We start from the raw sequence: 24,386 nt of genomic DNA on the forward strand, positions 1-24,386 counted from the left end.
ATTCTTAAAGATAAACTAAAATGACCGCAAAATGGTCTGAAATGACTCAAATAAATAAAAAGTAAATGACTTAGAATGACTTTAATAAACTTAAGGATGAATTGAATGACCATAAGAATGACTTGAATGCTTAAAAAATATCTAGAATCCTTCAAAAACAATTTGAATGATCTGGAGAATGACTTGAATGGCTTTGAGACTAACTGGTTGTAAAGTGAGTGATCATTTTACATTAAATTAATACAGAAAAGTTACCCCCCACTTTATATCACAATATGTACAGCATGTAGTAAGAACAGATACTACACTTTGATCTTGGCCAAAAGGCCAAGAAAAGCTGTATTTATTTCCTCCCCCACCGAGCAAATTAGGCACAAGGCCGATTTTTAATGTGAGGAGTGAAGGGGAAATGGGAACCAACTCCCCGGGGAGAAGGGGAGCTGGATAGTGACAATTGGTATGAAGGGCTGCCCCTACATTGACCAAGGTCTTATATGTGGGGCTGCGCACACATATAGTCTTTGCTTGCAGTATCTGCCAGAGCAGATACTATACTTTGAAAGCTTGAAAGCTTAAAAAGCTAAGAACAGAATCTATTAACGACAGACCTTTGATCTTAACCAAAAAGGCCAAGTACAAAAGTGTTACGGACAGACCGGCAGACCGACGGAGTGACTTATAGAGTCGCTTGAACTCGACTAAAAATACACATCTTCAATTCTCACTTAACTATAATGAGAATTCTTATGAATTGAATTGGCTATAGTATGTATAGTACTGCAACATAAAACATCTACAAACTAATATGCCATAAATCAAATAAACAGTACTAAAACTTATTTTCTTCCATATTCTTTTCCGATCAGTTATAAAATAGCAGCCCTTTAAAAAGCACTGGTGATTAAGATATTGTTGATTTTCTGTTTAAACAGAAAGAATTTTCAAGAATATTCAGCGTAAAATTGACAACCTCATTAACTCTTATCATCGAGTGGATTTAGCCTTCATACCTTCTGAATAATTACTGATAGAAAGTAAAAGGTCATTCAATTTGAAAGTAAATAATTAAATGGCCTGAAATTAAGAGCAAAGTATTTAGATTGGAAATCGGTCAATACATCTTAGTCTTGTTTTTCCATATAAATGACCATTACAAGATGATAATTTATGATATTTATTACTGTATTTACATGACGTTGCCCGGAAGTTTGCTTGCTTTCATTTTTTTATCTTGCTTTAATTTATATATATATATATATATATATATATATATATATATATATATATATATATATATATATATATATATATGGTGCTTTTCTTTTACGAAATTATTTTTCCTCAGTTAGTAATTTGACATTTAAATTTGATCATTACAGTATGATTGGGTTATCAAACCAATCAATAGAATTGTTAACAAAATTATAACTAATTTAGGCTTCAAAACTATTTTAAAAATCATTTACAACGTGGATTTGCTATTAGATCCTCGTTTTGTTTTGTCACTATGTCGAACGTCGTAGATATTATAGCTGCGTATATCCGAAAAACTAATTTTATTATTAATTTTATTATCTCTAAAAGAAACAATATTTAATATAAATAATAGAATAATTTAATTAAAATTCTATTATTGTGAAAGTATTAATGTTATTACTAGGACTATTACTACTGTGAACACCAATCAACTGTCTAGTGTACAATTTCAACGTCCTAAATTTCATTTTAAAAATGCAGTGCTATACGATTATTTAATGTTAAAATTTATAATTACAATTTACAATGCAGTAACGGACAAAATTATTTATATTGACTCAATTTACAATTGATTCTATTTGCATTTAAAACTACAAATCTAATAATTGTTTTATTGTAGTAAGAAAAACACCAATCTGACATTCTGTTGAGTACAAAATGAGGTCGCATGGAAAATAAGAGAAGTATATTATAAGAGAGTAACAGTCTTAGTCGTTTTTGTTTTTGTCTCTATTTGCTCTACTCCTTCTCTGTGTTAGCAATTATTGTTGAGATAAGAAAATATCAATAGCACGACAATTAAAAATGACAAAGCCAAGATTTTAAATTGGGACCTAAAAAACGCGTATATTAGATACACACAGATACAGGTTTTCGCTGTCTTTACTTTATGTATTAGATAGGAGCTGCCCGTGAAAAACTGATAGACAGATTTATTATATACGTACACATCTCTCTCTCTCTCTTTCTTTCTTTCTTTCTCTTTCTCTCTCTCTCTCTCTCTCTCTCTACCAACCTATATATATATAGAGAGAGAGAGAGAGAGAAAGAGGGAGAGAGAGAGAAAGAGAGAGAGAGAGATTGTTTCGCTGAATCATATTCCTGCAGTGCGATTAGATCAGCCACTGTCTCAAGCTAGCATCAAAATTTGAACGCCTAGACAACAACCAGCGTTTTAACCCCTATGTTATCTAAACGCCGTAAGCACCATTATTCACTCATGTTTGTTATTTTATTCTGTAATATGCTCAACCCAAGAAAGAGAGCATTATAAGTCATTCACACTATTTTCAAAATTATGAAACTACCACTAAAAAGTGTTGTATTTTAACACTTTACCGAACAACTGGCTTATGTTTTGGATTATGCGATATCTGGATTATTTCTCTTACATTTCAATTAAAATTAGTACTTAGTCAAAATTTAGAACTGATATATTCGTCTTTTCATTGTTTGTACTCTTCGTTTAAATGAAATGGATTTATTGCGTTTTCAATTTTAACTTTTCATATGTAAATATATGTATATGTATATGTGTATGTGTGCGTGCGTGTATAAGATAATAGGCAGTATATACAGTAGAGTATAAAGCTAAATAAATCTTCACACGGCCTTTCAACAAATAAGGGCGAGGTAATGGCGCCACATTTACTGTAGACACGTTGATGATTGATGAGACCAGTGCGAGACAGCGGCTGGGAACAGTTGGCAGATCTGGAGTGGCACCGGGCATTTACGTCGGAAATGCATCTCTACTGCTACTCTAACGCGAAGTACGTTATCAAGCAGACGCTTACTTCAATTGGCTTTCTTCAGGCTACGCACCCCATACCAGTCATTATTTAAATGACAAGAGACTTGCTCTTTACGGTTATACGTACCGCATGTTAACAGGAGTGACATCTCTTGTTTTCATGCAATTACACACGTGCGTATGGATGTATCTGCACGTACATCCATACACGCGTGCGATTATGCATCCGTGTAACGACTGTTGGGTTGGTTGATTCTGGGATTCTAGAACAAGTGGATTTGAAACAGTCGTGCTGTGACAAATCATGTAAACTGTGGGTTCATTTACTAACATCTGATGAAACGTATGATAGGAGATTAGTAAAAATATGACGTCAAATGACCAGACATTATAAAATGGAAATTTAAATAATATTTGTAGTTTTTTTATAGTTGAGATTTGGGGAGAGATAGAGGATATAAAATGTAATTTAGTTCTTCAAACTAAATAATCTTATTGAACATGGAAGGAGGAAAAACGTCATGTCACTAACTAATTGATGAAAGAAAACAGTGTGGAACAGAACTCGAAAGCCATAAAACAATTTCGACCAATTTCACACCAAAATATAGAAGGAACATATTTTTCTCGATAATAGTTTCAAGATTAACAATATACCTACTCTCAAATAGATATATCGATACTTTCGTGAAAAGGGGATAGTGTCCCTGAAATAGCGGGTAACTTGAAGCAGGAAAGCATGTTATAAAATGCTACTGTAGAGCGAGAGTTAATAAGACTAACTTGGATATCATATGGCTTGATTGGCTTATAAATGTGGGTCAGTGCTTCATCAAAATAAAATTCACATCCTCGTGAAAATGCACAAGCTGTTGGTAATATATTTTTTTGGTTTCATTTGCGGTTTACCATAAATTATCCTACCACAAACTAGATAAGGCTCGAGGTATGAATTACAATGAAATATACATTTTTACCTATACTTTTCGATTTAGCGATGCAGAAAATTTTCAAAGAAGCAGAAACCAATGCAAAGAATACTACATTCAGGTGAGAATGTCAAATGCATCCACTAAAGGCATCTATGGACAATACTATGATGATGACAAAAAATAATATGAGATAGTCAAGCTACTCAGTTTGATGGACGATCTGTTAATCTGGTTTAGAATAACCTTTAAAAGTCAGAATTTCAGAAGCCCCCCTCCCTTTTTCTCTCTCTCTCTCTCTCTCTCTCTCTCTCTCTCTCTCTATCTATCTCTATGTATCTCTCTACCTCCCTCCCTCCCTCCCTCAGGAAGTTGAAAGTACATCAGGATATCTGCTTTGCAGTGAGTAGTCAGATAATCCCTATCGTATTAGAAGAACTGATAAAATGCTCAGCTAGATTGTATGACAAAACCTTAAAAGAGCCAAAGCATATTGAAATACCAATCAAAACAATTGATGAGAGTCTACAGACGATCAGGAGATGTTCACTATGTAGAGTAAATATAAGATATATACTCATCTCAATTCTATTATGGTCTCTTCGCGCATATAAAGTAACTATAAACAAAGTTAAGGTAATAGATGCAAAAAAACAGTATATATATATATATATATATATATATATATATATATATATATATATATATATATATATACAAGAATAAAAAAGCATTGGAAATGCAAAAGGATATAGGGATGGTATGCCAAAAAGTATACAAACAAGATAGCTATGAATGGCTAGGCACATTGAAATAGAATTGCATCCAAAGTATAGCCCTATAGCTTTTCTCCAATCTTCATTCCGTGCCATCATTACGGTTGTAAAAAGCTATAGGGCTATACTTTGGATGCAATTCTATTTCCATGTGCCTAGCCATTCATAGCTATCTTGTGTGTATACTTTTTGGCATACCATCCCTATATCCTTTTGCATTTCCAATGCTTTTTTATTCTTGTTAATTAGTATTTTTACTTACAGTCTTATTTTTAAACTTACATTCATGATAGTATTGTCTTCTTTAGGAGGCGGCTCATTGCCGCCTCCATTAGTAGCAGGTCGCTTCCTGCTGGATTTTAGGTCTTTGGGTTTTGGGCCTTAGGAGTTGCCTCTTGGTCCTCCATCGGTTCTATATTACATAGAGAGTGCTACCGCCTCTCTGATAAAACAGTTAAAGTATTATAAAGTTCTAAAATGTTCATACCTTCACTATTAAATTTTTCTTGGTTCATTCTTTCGCGTTTTGGCAAAGATTTGGCAGTTTTTGATATTCATATTTACAATAGTTTGTGCATGAGGCAGCTTTTTCCCCCTTGGGATCCCTGTTATACCGTGCTTTTGAGTCAGCACGTGAGGCAGCCTTTTTTTTCTGGTTCTTTGTTATAAAGAGCACGTGAGGCAGCTTTTTTCCCTCGGAATCCCTGTTATACCGTGCTTTTCAGTCAGCACGTGAGGCAGCCTTCTTTTTTTCTGGTTCTTTGTTATAAAGAGCACGTGAGGCAGCTTTTTCCCTCGGAATCCCTGTTATACCATGCTTTTGAGTCAGCACGTGAGGCAGCCTTCTTTTTTTCTGGTTCTTTGTTATAAAGAGCACGTGAGGCAGCTTTTTCCTCTCGGAATCCCTGTTATACCGTGCTTTTGAGTCAGCCTTCTTTTTTTCTAGTTCTTTGTTATAAAGAGCACGTGAGGCAGCCTTCTTTTTTTCTGGTTCTTTGTTATAAAAAGCACGTGAGGCAGCCTTCTTTTTTCTGGTTCTTTGTTATAAAGAGCACGTGAGGCAGCTTTTTTCTCCTCAGAATCCCTGTTATACCGTGCTTTTGAGTCAGCACGTGAGGCAGCCTTCTTTTTTTCTGGTTCTTTGTTATAAAGAGCACGTGAGGCAGTTTTTTCCCTCGGGATCCCTGTTATACCGTGCTTTTGAGTCAGCACGTGAGGCAGCCTTCTTTGCCTCAGGATTTGCATGATACTTAATTTTTATTATTTCAGCATTTTTCTGATAGTATTCTTTTTGCTCAGATAATACCTTGACTTTGTTTTTGTCATAGTCTATATTTATCTGAGCTTTTTTACTACGTGCTGACTTTGGCATTTTTTATTAAATGTAAATATATAACACTTATGTGTATCTTACTATAATATCACTTATCTTATAGCAAGACAACTCTCGTAGAATTGAGATACTGGCCCGTCACCAATAGTTAAAGTGTGGAACGGTATATACACCAATAGTGTAGTTGTTATCTTTATATGAAGTCCTAATCAGTGACAGTGTGAGGTTACTTGGTTAATTTATTGTAGTTTATTTTAGAAAACTTACTTGTTTTTATTAGTAGATTGTGTATAGTAGCCACAATATCTAGTTATTTTGTGGCTAGGGCTTGGATTTTGATTCTTTTTGGTCAGCTTCCAGTGAGTTCTTAGAAGATGACTTTCTTGCAGTTTCTTTTGCGGTTAATTTAACTTATTTCCTTTAGCGTTTGGTGAGTTCTTAGAAGAACTGGTCTGATCTACTTTTCTTAGCGAGCGAAGAGATTCAGCTGCATTTAACAATGGTTGCTATAGTGTATTTTTGTGCATGCGTGAGAATTTCAAGTTTCCTCCTTATTTTTCAATAGTTTGACAGTAGTCATGTGTCTTTCTGCCAAGAGCGACAGACGTCAGTGTTAGCCGTGATCGTCTAGAGGTTAGGACCCCACGTTGTGGCCATGCTAACCTAGGTTAAAATCCTGGTCACAGCATTGGCATTTTGTACATATTTTACAGTCCAAAATCTGAAGAATTATTTGTTTTTATAACATTGTTTTTTGACGTCGTACTTGCTGATAGGTTACTCTTATAACAATTTTGATCAACTGAGATAAAGATTTCGTGGTTTCATTAACGCTGGTGGGTTACTGTTTAAAGAAAAAAACCTTAACGTTCACCTCAAATATTCAGCGTCCAAGAAATATAGGCCACTGGCAAACTGGAACGTCTGTGAGCATCCGGTGTATTATTTGGAGCTGTCCCTTTTGAGAGAAGTTCCGTGTTCGAAGTGGTCTGTCTACATTGGGTATATAGTGTTTAAAACTTGTTATTACACGTAATCTTATTTAATTATGGAGTTAGCTAAAAAGCGATGGGTCACTGCACTTCTCCGTGTAAAGAGCAGTCGATTGATGCTTGAACTGTTGTCAGAGACCGTTCGTACACCGAGATACATCGTCTCAAAAGAAAGAAGAAAGCAGAAGAAGAAAGACGAAAGAAGAACAATTGGCCATTTTTGTACCCTTTTTTTTGCCTTCTTTTGACATTTTAACCGACGTTCTGACACTCGCTGGATTCGTAAGACGCTTCTCTGTAAGAATATATGCTTTTTGAAACTTATAAGTTGATTTTAGTTGAGATTTGGATAGTTTTGTTTTGTAGGCGTATATAGGCGTGTACGGGCCATCCCTATATAGAGAGTGCTACCGCCTCTCTGATATATATATATATATATATATATATATATATATATATATATACGAGAAAATCTTTTAGTTTGCCCCGCAATTGTTAAACGTAGAACAATATACTAAATAGATCAAACTAAAATTTCTGGTCAAGACTATTGCATAGGAATTCAAAGCTGGAAAAGTCAGTTCCAGATGATACTGGATGATTCCAAGACGGTATAATATTCTATTTAGACAGACAGGGAGTATAATTACTCAGACAGTAAGATCTGGATTAGGAATAACTAGAATTCAAAGATAGTACATGGCTTCAGTGAAACATCGTCGAGACTTGATCATTAAAGAAATAAGGAACAAAACGGAAAACAAAGAGCGTGCAAAAGAAGTTCAACAGTAACCGCAGAGATGATTAACAAACTGAGAATAAGCTATACAAAGGTCTCTTACATTTAATGACATTTGGCTTATGGCACCACTTAGGTTAAGCTTCACAATGCAATCAACATACGATATGCTTCCGTCAAGGACAATACCCGTCAAATGAAAGATGGAGGAGGATGTAACATCTCTTTTATGTAAGGAATATGCAGGTCGAGGTTGAAGCGTACAGTTGGATGCCATGTTTAATTTCAGAAGAGTTTCCGATGGGTAGCTATTCTATACAAGCCTTGGATATGAAGAATTTTCAGTGAGTCGCTGTTCTGTACAGGTTTTGGACTTTATAATTTTGCGAGTAAAGAGCAAAAGATCCTGCTAGGTTTGACACATAAAAATTTTGATTATTTATTTTCAATAAAAATAGCAAGATTTTTAAAGAACAATTTGACACAAGGCCGTAAAACAGGGATTGGGGGAAAGGCCGGTCATGATTAACTAATGCTGCCTGAGATAATTTAGCTAGATCCTGCTTTCAATCCACTCTCACTGCAATACCGCATTTATACTATACATCCATCAGCATACGTAATGTTATGACTCTTTAGGCTTTGATCATAGCGTAGTATCTGTTAACTGTGGCAAGCGGGAGCAATGGTCAAAACATTATTATTATTGTTATTGTATTCTTATTAATTGATTTGAGCGGCGGATGCTCGCTGGATAAGTTATTATGATTAGAAGAATAAATAATTAATTTGAGGAAGAAATGATTTACACGTCAAATCAATTAATAAGAATACAATAACAATAATAATAATGTTTTCACCATTGCTCCCGCTTGCCACAGTTAACAGATACTACGCTATGATCACAGCCTAAAGGGTCATAACATTACACTCCTTTTCCGCCTATTTTCAAAAATGTACGGCATACATTTTTCCTATACGCCCTATCCTCACCTTATTCTTCACACCTGCGAGCCAGAAAAAATGTCAGATAATATCTCCGCTATGCATTTTCAATATATTTTCATCCTTTTTTCAATAAATATACCGCGCAGACATATGTTTTCTATGTCTTCCGTCTTAAATAATTTATTCGGCCGGACCCTTTTTCACGACCCATATGGCATCATTCAGGGATGTGGGTAAAGTAACCTCATGTTCGTTAACAGCTGTCATTCAGCCGTCCCATGCCAATTCCAATATCAAGGCGCCTCCCGCCTTATATCAAAAAAATTTTGTCAACATCTCATCCGACAGATTTCTGACTTCTTTTATACAGGCGTTATTCTTTAAACCTTTAATTCACAATACGGGAACATTTTACTTCTAAAGTTCTTACGTATCAGCGGCATATATTCTATCTCTTTTTTTTATTATTCTTTCTCCTACTTCAGATTCACTACATTGTGGCCACGTCACCACTACACGTCCGCTCCTGTGTTGGAAGTTCTGTTACTTCCAAGATTGGCCATTTTCAATCAGCCGAAGCTCACAAGCAGCCCTATCTGCAAGCTTAATCTATGTGGGTGCATTCTATCGTGCACCCTCGTTGCAGCTACAACAAGCCTTTTAAGCCTGCAGTACTCCCATCTTTATTGTATGCGAAGAATATGATCTTTCAACCGTAACACCGGTCAGCTTAATCAAGCTACATACAGACGGGGAAAATAGCATTTTTCATAATCGAAAAACATTAAAGGGTCCTGTTGTTAAGGAATAGAGAGAGGGAGACAGAAAGAGAGAAAGAGAGAGAGAGAGGAAGGGGTGAGTTATAGTGTAGACACGTTGGCCGGAAGTAAAAGATCAGCTGATTTGATTGCGGGTGAGTCATGTGATGAGGTTAGCTGATTCGTTGAGATTTGATTTGGACACAAAAGACAACGGACGGCTTCCCGTTGTCTTCTCCTCTTCACTGGGGGGGGGGACGAACGCTGACGTGTGTAGAAGAAGAACCCACACAGGCCGATTTCACTTCCACCTTCTGCAGGACATCTGGAGAAAGTGAAATAAAAACTATAGAACTAATTCCTTGTCTTGGAGTGATTGAATCTTCATCCAAAAACAGGTATCAAGTCTCCCTCCAGGACGAGAAATTCCAGATAGTCCAACATCGAAGAAGCAGAGGTAGGTTTTGAAAATACATGTCACTCACACACGATTTCCTTTATGATACAACATAAATATATAATATAACACGTCATCTCTTTTAATCCATTATTAGTGATGACACATCAAACACACAACCCTTTTTTATAGAGCAACAACGTAACACTGAATCTCTTCCAAAAAAAAATAGTTAACCGCCTACGTAATTTAATCCTGTCCCCTTTTTAAAATTCTAATTTGACTAGACCGACCATTTTATCTTAATCTAATCTTCTGATTTTTTTCTTTTTTTTTAATTAATATATAACAGACTCTTGGAAAACAGCAATTATACATTATATAATACAATACAAAATCATCAATACCCATTTTTCTAACAATGAACATTAACTTCTAAGTAATTACATAAAACAACCTTTTTCAGTCCTTAAAAAAAATGTTCAAAAATGCCGTTAAAACTGGAAAAACAACGTTCGCGATTTACAGAAACTGTCCATTGCTTCTGACCTGAAAAAGAGCATCAATTCTTTTTTCTTTTTTATTTTTCTTTTTTTTTAACCAGTTCAAAACAACTGATGACCATTTTCTCTATAAACTAATGCAACGGTATCAATCATGATTGATACAATTCAAAACAATTTCATCTATGCGTGCTCCCGTAATATTTTCTTATTATCTTTTTCTCTCTCTCTCTCTCTCTCTCTCTCTCTCTCTCTCTCTCTCTCTCTCTCATCGGTCCATTGTTTACAACAGAATAACGTAATTCTTTTTTTTTCCTTCTAATTTTTACATTAAGTGATATTTTTCTTCTGTTCATAACGAGCTTATTTCTAATACGATAAATATTTTTTCTTAACTATTTTCTGCATATAAAGTTTTACATCTGTGTGTCTGTATGTCTTTCTTTTGATTCTTCGTGAAAAGGTCGTACGTGTGTATTGCTTTTTTTCTATTGTTCTTTCTTTTTTCTTTTTTTTTTCAGATATTTATTGTGTTTTATTGTGTTTTTCTTGTCTTTTTTTTTTCTTGACACGTAATCGCCATTCCAATTTCAGGACCTGCTTCCACGTTGTATTTTTCACCCCAGGTTCGATATCGCATCGTCGATTCGAACTGGTCAACGGACACCAAATGGGCGTTTGTTGAATATTGGTTGAAATTGGAATGGAGATGATATATTAAAACGTGTCATGTGTTATCTAGTTGATATAAGATATTGTTCTTAACGTGTAAACTGAATCATGTTGTATCAGACTTATTGCAAGGGATATTTTTACAGTTCATATGGATGTATTCTTAATAACTGATCCAGCGAGTTCAAATGTATGTATTCTTAATAACTGATCCAGCGAGCATCCGTCGCTCAAATCAATTAATAAGAATACAATAACAATAATAATAATGTTTTCACCATTGACCCCGCTTGCCACAGTTAACAGATACTACGCTATGATCACAGCCTAAAGGGTCATAGCATTCACTCATACATCCTTCTTCAATCACCAGAAACTCATATTATGATTCACCTACTAAAGCTCAATTTTATACAATATGCGAAAGGGAGGCTAGAGATAGATGAAGAAAAGAAAAGTGCTATTTAAAATGAAAAGAAAGGAAAAGCTGTTAGTATGAAGACACCCCTTTGAAAACTGTGGCAGATACACCGAGTAGGCAGTCGAAAAAGATGATGCGGCTCGGATCACTTTATTACTAACACCACTTACGAAAACATCGCAACGAACCCGCATCTCTATCAAATTATATGATCAGTCACCTAGTTGGGGTCGAGAAAAAAATGGGGCCTCATGATACTTCGCACACACTAGCTAAGTTATGAACTTTAAGTGTCTAAAAATTAAACCTTGACTAAACTATATAATTGACTTTGAGAAACAAGTCATGGCTGACGTTTGTTTTTGGAACCCAAAATCCTCTAGCCTAAGCCACGTCCAAATACCACTCAAGTCTTGCACCACTTACACATCAGACACGCACAACAGATACTCACTTTCAGTAAATTCTTACAAAGATAGTTTAACCCTCTCGGCCCTAATATGAACCTTCAAATAAAAACAGAAGATTCGAACAAGGTCGAGAGGAGCAAAGTACTCAGCTCCGTAAACAACTTTCATGCGAATCCTCCATATCACATCCCTCATCACTGCTAGCAAGGTCAGACAAATTTGTCTTCTAAGCCCATTAGTTGCCAGGGCCCAGTTGCTACAAATCATAGAGGGTTCCAGGTTGAAAGACAGTATGTTCAGGATGCGAACCATTAGCCTTGCAACAAACTCACTCAGCAGCACAATGATGCAACAATAGTAGAAGGCCTGTTTTAAAGTCTCGACCTCACCACCACACGGTTTACAAATATGCGAACTTGCCAAGCCAGCTGAGTAAACTCCTTTCCTGACCCAGGCAGCATTTCGGATTACCAGTCAGGCTAAAGATGCCTCGTTGTTAGTGAGACACCCTGACCGGGCGCCCAAGGCCAAATTAGGCTACGCTGCTACTTCGTCAAAGCAATCCCCTCAATAGTATGATCCCTATAGAATTCCCTTACCTGATATATACCTTTCGGAAGTACAGAAGGGTGTCAAAGGGGAGGTCTTTCACCCTTAAAAAGAGTTTCAAAGCGAGACAACATTCTCGATAAAAGGAGCAGTCGCCTTAGGGCAACCGGTGTGCCTCTCCTTCACCTGATTCCACACTTTTCAAAGCTGGGAGGGTTTTCTTGGTGTCTTCTTTCCAGAATCCACTGTTCACATCAACTTGTGTACACACTCGATTCGGGAAGTACAGCCGAAGCATGTGTTGACGAATTTCCACATTTGGCATACCATAGGATGAAGATAACAGAACTCGCGATGGACTATATGGGCCTTTCTAATGCGTAGGAACCTAAATAGAGCCTGCTGCAAATGAAGCAGTGTACCAGACTGAAGTGGGAGAATTGAAAGCAGGTATATGAAGATTGAATATATGTGTGAAACACACACTCTGCTCTCCCCTTTAACGAAAGATTTCTGCACATCCATCGACTAGCGACAGTTCGCACCGCTCCCAAGATTTCTGACCAATTTTTCTCCAACTAAAGATCAGAACAAAACCAGATGCCACGCATTTTGCAAGGTCCGTGGCTCCAGCTAAAGGGCCACTGAAGGTAGACTCCCCTCCAGGAACGAATACGCAAACCGCAGAACTTGATGCAGTTAATTTTGGCCCCTGCCACTGTCTCATACAATTTGATTTGTGTACTGAGGACACTAATCTCGACATTGTTCGTTACAAACACTATTACATCATCGGCAGAGGCGGATCATATCGGAGTACTTTACCTTAGTAGAAGCGCGCAGCAAAGTGATATCGTGCAGGACAGGATTCACCTTTAGCCTATTCTATTTTTTACATGCGGGTCACCACTTATCAAGGCCCGAAGGCCACTCAGGGATAAGGATTATTGCGTGCACAGTAATCAATGAGATAGTATTATAGTAATCATTAGTATTAGGGGTTTTGATAGAGTGTCCTACTTAAGGGGGCAGTTTGTCAGAAATTTGTTTATGTTGGACTTGAAGACGTCCAAGTTGTAGTCAGGTGGGAAACAGGCAAACGGAAGAGAGTTCCACTGGCGTGCAGTTCTAAGAAAGAAGCTCTGCTCATCAAATCTACGTTTGGATTTAGGCACAGATAAAGAGTGGGGAAAATTATTGACAGTAGTTTCAGCCAGACGGGTGTTTCTCGTGAAGGATTGGCGAGGGGGGACGAGGGATTGGAGCTCAGACGAGAATCTTCCATGGAAATAACGATAAAACAAACACAGGCTCGCAACGTCTCTTCTGTGGAAGAGAGGTTGCAGGGAAGAGAAAAGGGCACCCCCACTAAACCACGAAGTCTATTTTGTACTCAGTCAAGGCAAGATAGGCTGTTTTTAGCAGCTCCTGTCCAGATGTGGCAGCAGTACTCCATCCTTGGACGTACTTGGCTTTTATACAGATAGAGATTGCATCAGTAGTGAGATATCTTCTGGAGCGATAGAAGAATCCTACCATTTTCCCAGCGTCTCTGGCAACAGATTTGATGTACGTGTTCCATTTCAGATCAGGAGTAAAGGTCAAACCCAGAAGCTTGTCAAAACATGGGGCCTCCCCAAGACGAGAGCCATTCATTTCAATTGATGCCAGATGAGGATCAGAGCGTTAATGATGTAAAGATAGAAGCTTGGTTTTGGATGAATTAAATGTGACCAGCCACCTCTTCCCCCATTGTACTACGTGCTCAAGATCAGATGAGAGAGAATTAGAGAGAACTTTGTAATTTACGGCGTTTGATGTGTTGCCATAGATGGTCGTGTCATCAGCATAGATGTCAACGAATGATTTAAGTATGTATTTTGTGAGATAATTGATGTAGATCAGGAAGAGAGTTGGGCCCAGTATGGACCCCTGAGGGACTCCAGCATTAATACTGTGGGCCTCTGATTTCTGCCAATCAACCACTACTCTTATGAACCCATCGGGGAAAAATGATTTAATGATTGAGAAATCATTTCCAGTAATACCGGTGCTGGAAATCTTGTAAAGTCGGCTCTTATACCATACCTTATCGAAGGCCTTCGATATGCTAAGAGCAATTGCCGTGGAAAGAAAACCGTTATCAAGAGATTCACTAATCCTATGTGATGTAATCGTTAGCACATCTGCTGTAGATCTTGCAGAGTGGAAACCATATTGCATGTCACTAAGAAGGTTGTTTCTGTTGAGGTGGTTGACTACTTCTTTATTTAATATGGATTCCAGCAACTTACTCATGATACACAGGAGACTTATTTGTCTGTACTAAGAGGGAGATGACTTTTCACCTGAATTCTAAAATACCGGGCAAACTGATGAGGTTTTCCAGGGTGTTGGAAAGCACTTCTCCTTAAGGCAACGCTTAAACAGCTTCGTAAGTATGGGGGCAAGTTCTGATTAGAGCTTTTTCAGCACTATAACTGGAATGCCGTCAAGGCCAGTTGCTTTACTGGAATCAAGATTCTTGATTAGCTTGGCGACCTCACTCACATATATTTGTATCTTGCGTAGCATGTTGTCTGTTATAGGAGGAAACACTGGGAGTTGATGGCCTTCGTTGCATAGGGTAGAATTAGCTGCTAAGTTCTTGGCTAATAGTCTGGCCTTGTCTGATGCTAACGAGATGACCTCAGGTCCATTGATGATAGTTGGGATAGAATGCACGCTTCTGTTCAAGATCCTATTTGCTATTTGCCAAAACTGGTGGGAGTCAAGCCGCTGCTCAGCTACTTTGGATTTAACGGACTGAGCATATAGCTTTCTTGCATGTTTTATTACTCTTTTACAGCGGTTTCTGGCAGTCCTGAAAGCAGCTTTAGTCTCAGTACATCTATTACATTGGTAGCTATGGAAAAAGTTATTTCTGTGCGCGATGGCAACAGCACATTCTGGGGAGAACCATGGCTGGCTGTTAGGTTTTTGTTGGAAATTTTGGATGGTATAAATCGGTCTATGCCTGCAATTAACCATTCGGTTAGGTCTGATACTATAGAGGACACATCCGTTTTAAACATGAAATGCAGAGGTAGATCAGATATGAATGTACGGAAGCTATCCCAGTCAGCTATAGAGTATCGATATACAGTACGGTGGAGAGGTACGTCTGAGGACTTATTACATTGAATAGCGTGCGTGCGCGCGCGTGTGTGTTCCTTATAGGATTCGGTCGCTTGACGGAAAAAAAATGTCGACTCGCAATTGCTTTTGTACTTGACGACCACGCGGGAGTAATGCAGACTCGCCGTTTCTATGCAAATGAGACAATACCATGCATATAAAAGGAACCATGGAGAGAACGGGAGTTTGAGTTATACGAAGGCGTGTTACAGAGACGAACATGTGCAACAGAAAGTTTAAGTTAATTATAAAAAATCGTGGGCGAAAAAGATCACACAATTTTATTGAAACAAACTTACAAACTAGAATAACTGACTGACCGAAACATTGTCATGCTTATGCAGTGACCAGGCAAACTGTTGATCTGAATATATATATATATATATATATATATATATATATATATATATATATATATATATATATAGTAATTTATAAAATATATATGGCGATTAAGCTACATTGAATATTCGGTGTTTCATCCACTTTAGGACTCCTCAGGCTTATGCGCGAATTCTGTGATTGTTTATCATTTTTATATGCTCTTCTTCTATTGAGATTTTAGTTAGCCAATCAGCTTTCTAGTACCCACCGCGTCCCTTCCTATCAGCCAAAAAAAAAACAATAATCTAGTTTTAAAACAGATCCTTTGTCCGATAAAATGCATGTCCATTGGCTGATAGGAAGGGGTGCGGTGGATACTAGAAAGCTGATTGGCTAACTAAAATCTCAATAGAAGAGGAGCATATAAAAACGATAAACAACCACAGAATTCGCGCATAAGCCTGAGGAGTCCTAGAGTGGATGAAACGCCGAATATTCAGTGTAGCTTAATCGCCATATATATTTTATAAATTACTAAATAGCTCTACCTACGTATTGAGCACTTTTGAAGTAAATACTTAAAGTTTACGCATAAATCTATACTGTCGTATATTAATTTTATGTGAGTAAATTAAGCAGTTATATATATATATGTATATATATATATATATATATATATGTATATATATATTTGTTTTTATGTGTGTGTGTAATTATATTCATATTAAAAACCTTTTTTCTATTTATTTAGGTATTTATTTGCTTCTCCACAAAAACAAATGTGACACACGGTCGTTTTTAATGTAGTGGAAAAAAACCCAACTCCTCTAAAACAAGGGCAAAAAGGGAGCACTCTGACAGTATCCTAAAATAGTAATTGTCTCAGTATGAATTGTTTCTCCTACATTAACAAAGGATAAATTAACTTTAGTAAACTATTATGTGTAATTATATTCATGCATATATTCTACATGATTTATACTTGCGTAATATTTGCGTAAAAAGCTTATAGTAAGCACAAACCTCTTTCTATATATATTTATGTATGCGTATATATTTCTGTTTAAAAAATTTGCCTACCAAACTCCTCCCAGAGTTTTTTATCTACAGACATGAAAAATAATATGTAGGGTATTCGGACCCATGCGAAACTTTATATTTTGGTTTTAGCCGCGGAAAATCGGTGCAAAATTGTGAAAATTAAAGAAATGGAATTAGCCAAGTGAAGGACGAAGGAGGGCATTACGAATATTGTTGGATGTTTTTTGTACCAACAGTTGTGCATCCTCCTGTACACATTTATTATATTTTTATTCTGGTTCTTATATTTGATTTTCTGTATTTTGTGCCTTTAGTTTCGTATATTTTGGGTTTTGTAAAACACCCTTCAATTTGAATAAAAGCGCAATGCTAGATCTCTGATAATGACGTTACTGGTCCCAGCACGAAAATCGGTCTCTTTTGGATTCCTGTAGCAAGGAAATTGGACGCGAATTCATTGCCTGGCGCGGATGTGGGATTGCAATGTAATCCCTCATTGGGGAGCTTTGGAACCCCCCAGAGGGCCTGGGAGGGGCCGAATAACTACGCTGAGATAGCTAATCGTTCCCGGGTGACGCCAGATAACCCGAGGATTTAAAATGGAGAATATAAATATATATAGTGGTGGGATCTTTCTATCGATCCAGTAGATATCTCACTGCTGATGCAATTCTCTATCTATATAAAAGCCAGGTACGTCCAAGGATGGAATACTGTTGCCACATCTGGGCAGGAGCTGCTAGAAAGGACTTGTCCTGCCTTGATAGAGTTCAAAATACTTCGTAGCCTCGTAGATGTCCTTTTCTCTTCCTTGCAACCTTTATCTCACAGAAGAGATGTTGCGAGTTTGTCTCTGATGTATCGTTATTTTCATGGAAAGTGTTCGAATGAGCTTCAATCTATGGTCCCCCCCTCGCCAAACTTTCACAAGAAACACTCGTCTAGCTGTAAACACTATCAATAATTCCCCCCACTCTTTATCTGTGCCTAAACCTAAACGTAGATTCCATGAACAAAGCTTTTTTCTTAGAACTGCATGCCTGTGGAATTGTCTTCCGTTTTCCTGCTTTCCGGCTGACTACAATATGGTTGTCTTCAAGTCTAACGTAAATAAGTTCTTGATGAGCCGTTCCATATAAGTTATCAACTTTACCAAATTTTCATTATTAATGATCACTATAATGTCCAATTTCTACTGTACCTGTACACTCTTTAACCCTTATCTTTGAGTGGCCTCTTGGCCTTGATAATGTGGTGATGCCTATGTAAAAAAAAATATAGTTTATTGCATGTCGAAATAGATATTGTGTGAAACCAGAGAAATATAATTTGCAGTAAAAGTTGATGACAGGAAACTTGAAGCATAACATTGTCTGGCCTTGGTGAACTCAAAGTCGGATGTCAGAACTGACATTTGACCTTAGGGGGTCATGAGAATTAATATGTCTGTAGAACTCTAACGTAAATAAGTTCTTAATGAGCCGTTCCATATAAGTTATCAAATTTACCAAATTTTCATTACTAATGATTACTATATTGTCCAATTTCTACTGTACACTCTTTAACCCTTATCCTTGAGTGGCCTCTTGGCCTTGATAATGTGATGATGCCTATGTAAAAAAAAACAAAAAAACCTCAGATCCCAGATTCAGGAGTTGCACACACGCAAATCTGGGGCTTTTCGATTTCATAGCGAAATCTTATTGGCTGGGGAAACTTCTACCCCATACACATACCTCACTATATATACGACTGTAGCACGAAAATTAGTCAGAGAGAGAGATTGCCTTTTTATTTCGGGGAGAACAGATCGTATAGAGACCGCCGTTCTCTGAGGACGCGACCCTTCCTCCTTCCTCTCTGACGCTCTCTGTGAAGAGATTTGAGACTTTGAAAAAACTTACTAAGAGTGAATGATATTTGTAAAAACATTTGTTCATAAGTTTGTGAAATCAATTCTGTAGAATAGAGTTTCACGTGTTTATTTTTTCTTCCTGACTGCGGCTTCGATATTCGCTTTCAGCATACAGGATTCAATGTAACAACCTTCAGAGAAGAACCAGATGGTACGAGCCGAGAGTTCTAGATAAACAGGGGTCCTAACCAAGCTTCATCAGAAAAGGTGTTACAGGTTTTTTCGAGCCTTTTCTTCTAAGAAGTACAACCCGGAAAAGAATATCCGGTCGGGACAACGCAAACTTCTTTGAACTTTATATACACGGCTACGGTATGCGCATATATTGAAGGAAAGTAATTTTGGAATAATTTCAAAGACTGTAAATTGTCAAAAGAGCACATGTGCTGTCATCAACTTTGTGAGTACGTTCCTTAATTTTTATTGTATTTATTGAGAGAGTGATTAGGAAGTAGTCTTAAATTTTTAATACTGTATGCGTACGTTTATATGACATTTTCAATATGAGAACCAGCGGTTTATTTTATATTGTACTAGCATGGGTGCCCAGCATTGACCGGGTGCTTGGAGTTGTATGCTGAGCAAAAAAAAAAAAGCAGAAAACAAAAAAACAGTCAATTTGTTTAAAATTTGACCCCTATTATGACCCCTTAACATTTATTGTTTTGGGCTCAAATCAAGTTATTAAGTTAGATCCATGTCCAATGAACCTATATCTAAAATTTCAAGTGTTTAGACCCAAAATTGTCGGAGGAGTTTGGTAGAGTTCTTAAAGGTAAATCATTGAACTTTGACCCCTTAACAGCCAAATTTCTGGCCGGAGACCTATCACATAGACTTTCCCAAATCTCAGTACCCTGCATATCAAATTTCGAGTCTGTAGACTAAAAATTGACAGAATTATTGTGTAGGGAAATGTACACAGACACACAGACAGACACACAGGCATGTTCGCTTTTATAGATATATCGATAGACTAGCATTTCGGGCCGGCGTTGCTCGGGTGTTACGAGGTGTATGCTGAGAAAAGAAAAAAAAAGGTCAATTTTTTTAACTTTGACCCCATTATGACCCCTTAACATTTATTGTTTTGGGCTCAAATAAAGTTATTAGGTTAGATCTGTATTCAAGGAATCTATATCTAAAATTACAAGTGTTTAAACCCAAAATTGTCGGAGGAGTTTGGTAGAGTTCTAAAAGGTCAAATCGTTGAACTTTGACCTCTTAACAGCCAAATATCTGGCCGAAACTCGATCACATAGTTTTTCCCACATCTCAGTACCCTGTATATCAAATTTCGATTCTGTAGACTAAAAATTGACAGAGTTATTGCGTAGGGAAATGTACACAGACACATAGACAGACACACAGACACGTTCACTTTTATAGATATACTAGCATGGGTGCCCGGCGTTGCCCGGGTGTTTGGAGGTGTATGCTAAGAACCCCCCCCCCAAAAAAAAACGGTCAATTTTGTTAACTTTGACCTCTATTATGATTCGTTAACATTTATTGATGTGGGCTCAAATTGAGTTATTAAGTTAGATCCATGTCCAAGGAGTCTATATCTACAATTTCAAGTGTTTAGACCCAAAATTGTCGGAGGAGTTTGGTAGAATTCTCAAAGGTCAAATTTCTGGCCGAAAACCGATCACGTAGATTTTCCCAAATCTCAGTACCCTGTATATCAAATTTCGAGTCTGTAGACTTAAAATTAACAGAGTTATTGCGAAGGTAAATGTACACAGACACACAAACAGACAGACACGTTCACTTTTATAGATATATATATATATATAGATAGATTTTGTTACCTAGCCTTCTTTTTGGGGGGGCGCATTTTAATGCCTGCAAAGGGAGAAATTTGCAACTCTTTGTAAATAAAATCTCTTCTTCGATTTAAAACAAGACCTTTCTATTTTATTCTTTACCCCCACCCCCACCCATTTTTATTTCATCCTTTTATCTTTTTCTGCAGGCTATTAATTTCGCGTCGAATTTTTCTGAAAAGATAAATTTCCGATAATACGCATGCGTAACTTAATAGCTATTGACTCATGCTTTAATTTTTAGCCTTGCAGCAAACATATTTTCATAGGTCAGGCATTAACGTCAAAGGAAAAAGTACATCGAAAGCTAAACGCTTTGGTTTCGATTCTCACTGGTGGCGCACGAGCCATTTTTTGTTTAACTTTTTAAATCATTACTGTATATTGTGTCCAATATAATATAATATAATATAATAAATGCGAAATCTGCATTAATCAAAATATCATATTTAAGGGTATTTTACGACCGGACAATGCCGGGTGGTCTGCTAGTATATGTATATAAATGAATAAGCCGGATTTTTTATTTATTTATCGCTACTTTACAACACTCAAAACAGGTTATATACCAATGACTAATAGAGGGGAAAACAATATGTCAACAATCATGATATTAACTTTTTTTTTTAATTATTTATCTATTTGTTAATATTTTCACATTAGTTTACATATAAACGAATGCCTATATTTTTCATAAGTACCTGGTACGTGTTTCTTGCGATAATGGGAGATATTGTGCAATTAAAAAACACATTACAGGTAAATAGATATTATTACTAATTCCACGAAACAGACGAAACAAAAACTATGAAGTAAATTCGAAGTAAGAAGGCAAAAATCTAGAAAACATTTTTAAAACTTACTAAAAGGGCATAGCTATAGAAAAGACACTTCCAAAAATGTATTCGATCGAAAAAAGCAAAATGTTAGGCGATCACGTTTACATTTTTTGTTGTTGTTTTAGCAGAGCTAGAAGCAAGTATGTATGATTTTTATTTTAGAATCAGTGAAAAATCACTAAATATTGGAAGCACCAATTTATAAAACATTTATTACAAAAAAATGTATATATATTATATATATATATATATATGTATATATATATATACATATATATATATATATATATATATATATATATATATATATATATATAAGCAAACGCACATATAGATGAATTTGTCTCTGTGTTTGTAGAAAGTCTCTAACAAACTTCTCTCTTTATTTTTGGTCTACATAAATAAAAGTTAGTATATATGATAATTGGACTTGTGGAACAATTTCGATTTTGTTTTTATCCGGTAAAAATTCCTACAAAGAAAGTAAAACTGAACAAATATGTTGACCTTGAATGGACTAAGTCGAATAAAGCTGTTACTTTTCCGCAGGCGCAAAACATTAATAGCTTAAAGTTGCTTAATGTTTAACCTTTTATATCGATTTGTCGATAGCTCAAACGGTAACGATGATGACACGCCAAATAACCACAAAGCTTCGAACGCTAAATATTTTGATTTCAATTCAAACTGCTGATACCCAAATCATGTTTTTTATATATAATTTTTTAAATCATTAACATATATTGGATACATTAGATTAATCAATAGAGAATTGGCCCTAGAATGATAGATACGCAATCGGTATGAATTAAAATATAGTATTTATATGTTTTATACGACCGAGTAATCCAGGTGATCTATCTTATATATATATATATATATATATATATATATATATATATATATATATATATATATATATATATATATATATATATATTACAATAGAAAAATGCACGCATAAAAAGTAATATGGTTAAGCTTAAACATGGAGAAGAAAAGGACAAGATATTCTAGTAAAAAATATAATAAATTTATGACTTAAAATATTGCAGCATTAAGAATGGATTATACAATGTTAAATTGTTTTTTTATTCTTAATGCTGCAATATTTTAAGTTATAAATTTATTGTATTTTTTCTAGAATATCTTGTTCTTTTCTTTTTCATGTTTAAGCTTAAACATATTTCTTTTCATGCTCGCATTTTTCTATTGCAATCCGTGATTTTTCCAGGCTTCCAATAAATTCACTTCTTTCTTTCATTTCAGTCTTAGTTTTTTTTCCCCCATGAACATAACATACACATATGTAAAACAATGTACGGAACTCATCTGCTTTCATTCTCTCTCTTTCACTTGTTACTTTTCTTTTCGCAAGAGCAGTGAACTATTAGCAACACTAGTCGCTGAAGCGACGTGATTGCTATGGAAACCAGTCATAAAAATGTCACATACCTCCTTCCGAATTTTTAGGATTTTGAACACCAGTGAATTCATCATAAGTTATGTTTTACTGAACAAAAATTAAAAAACCTTTTTCACAATATAGCTCAGAAGGTGATCTATAAACTGTAATAATTTATAGAAATTTTGTCGAAAAATGAGTGAACGGTGAAGCTTTAAATCAGTTCTAAATGACTAAAACTACCACTTAACCATATATTCAAACACTGCCGTGTTTGAAATATATATATATATATATATATATATATATATATATATATATATATATATATATATATATATATATATACAGTGTGTCTAAAAAGAATTTAGAACTTAAATTCTCTATTTTTGATTATATATTATTATAATTTTAACACAATCTGACTAAGACATTGAGAAATTTTCAAAAATTAAAATTTAAAATTTAAACAATTTATATTTATGAAAAATAATGTCTTTTAAATGTTCACCATTTTCAGCTTCGCGTATTTGGGCTGTTTCCAAAACATTATTCATAACAGATTGCAGAATCTCTGGATTGCGATTTTCAAATAAAGATGGTCTGAATTTTGCCTTTTATTTTTTAAAAGTTTCCCAATATCTTGGTCAGATTGTGTTAAAATTACAGAAAGATATCATTAAATTAAAGAATCTATTTACGTTCAAAATCCTTTAGTGACTTTTTGGACACATTGTATATATATATATATATATATATATATATATATATATATATATATATATATATATATATATTAATAACCTTTCTCTCTGTGTGAGGAAAGGGTGTCTACCAAACTACTCTGTCATTTTTAAGTTTACAGACTTGAAATTTTATATGCATGGGATATGGACCTGTAGACAAAATTCGATTTGGTTTTTAGTCGGTGAAATTAACTTCTAATTGGTCAAAATAGAAAATATTTGGAGCCTGTCAGGTATAACGCGACTATACGTGTTACTTCTATGCATGCACAAATGTGCATTTATATCTTTAACAACATTATTTTCTAAAGCGTTTATATGTGCATGGAATTGAAGCAGAAGATAACGAATAAATCTGAAGAGCTATATGTTTGGTTCCGATTCTAGCTGATGACACCCAAGTCATTTTTTTTTAAACTTTTCGAATCATTACTATATCTTGGGTACAATATAATAATAAATAGAGTATTGGCTGTAAAATGATAAATATGAAATTTTCATGAATTAAAATATTATATTTAAGCGTATTTTACCATTTGACCACGACGGGCGGCCACTAATATATATTGGGTACACTATAATAATTTATAGAGAACAGGCTCTATAATAATAAATGCGAAATTAAAATATCGTATTTTAACTTGTTTATGACCGGGTAATATATATATATATA

General features: G+C 35.5%; 1 pseudogene; it reads right to left on the reverse strand.

Moving 5' to 3' along the window:
- Positions 1-213: 213 nt before the first annotated feature.
- Positions 214-339, reverse strand: LOC145297983 (U2 spliceosomal RNA; annotated as a pseudogene).
- Between the last annotated feature and the right edge of the window lie 24,047 nt (positions 340-24,386).

Source organism: Euprymna scolopes, chromosome 18 (assembly GCF_053919585.1).
Source record: "Euprymna scolopes isolate OS-2025 chromosome 18, ASM5391958v1, whole genome shotgun sequence".
In the NCBI taxonomy this organism is placed as follows: Eukaryota; Metazoa; Mollusca; class Cephalopoda; order Sepiida; family Sepiolidae; genus Euprymna; species Euprymna scolopes.